Source organism: Theobroma umbraticum, unplaced genomic scaffold (genome assembly GCF_002168275.2).
Source record: "Theobroma umbraticum cultivar Fairchild unplaced genomic scaffold, ASM216827v3 scaffold_84.0, whole genome shotgun sequence".
In the NCBI taxonomy this organism is placed as follows: domain Eukaryota; kingdom Viridiplantae; phylum Streptophyta; class Magnoliopsida; order Malvales; family Malvaceae; genus Theobroma; species Theobroma umbraticum.
Window position 1 is genome coordinate 88344 of NW_018397296.1, and position 318 is coordinate 88661.

The following is a 318-nucleotide window of genomic DNA, read 5'->3' on the forward strand; positions in this document are numbered from 1 at the left end:
TCGAGGGGAAGAGGTCGTTACAGCAAGTGCTTTACAAGGTCGAAGTTGAATTTCTCCAGTAGGTATTATTGCGTGGTTAATATGGCATTCTTCATAAGTTAGGCTTGATGGTTTTGCAATTATGATAATATCTCTGTGTGTTGTAGTTACAGATGGCTAACAACTTTTAATATCATTGACAAGACTTCATCCGTATGATAAGCATTCAAGCTAGGGAGAAGTTTGACCCCATGGCTTTGCAAATTCCGTTTTAGTTGGCATCGTACGTGGAGGGTGATCTACCAACCTACAAAAGAAAATAGACAAATGTCGATTACA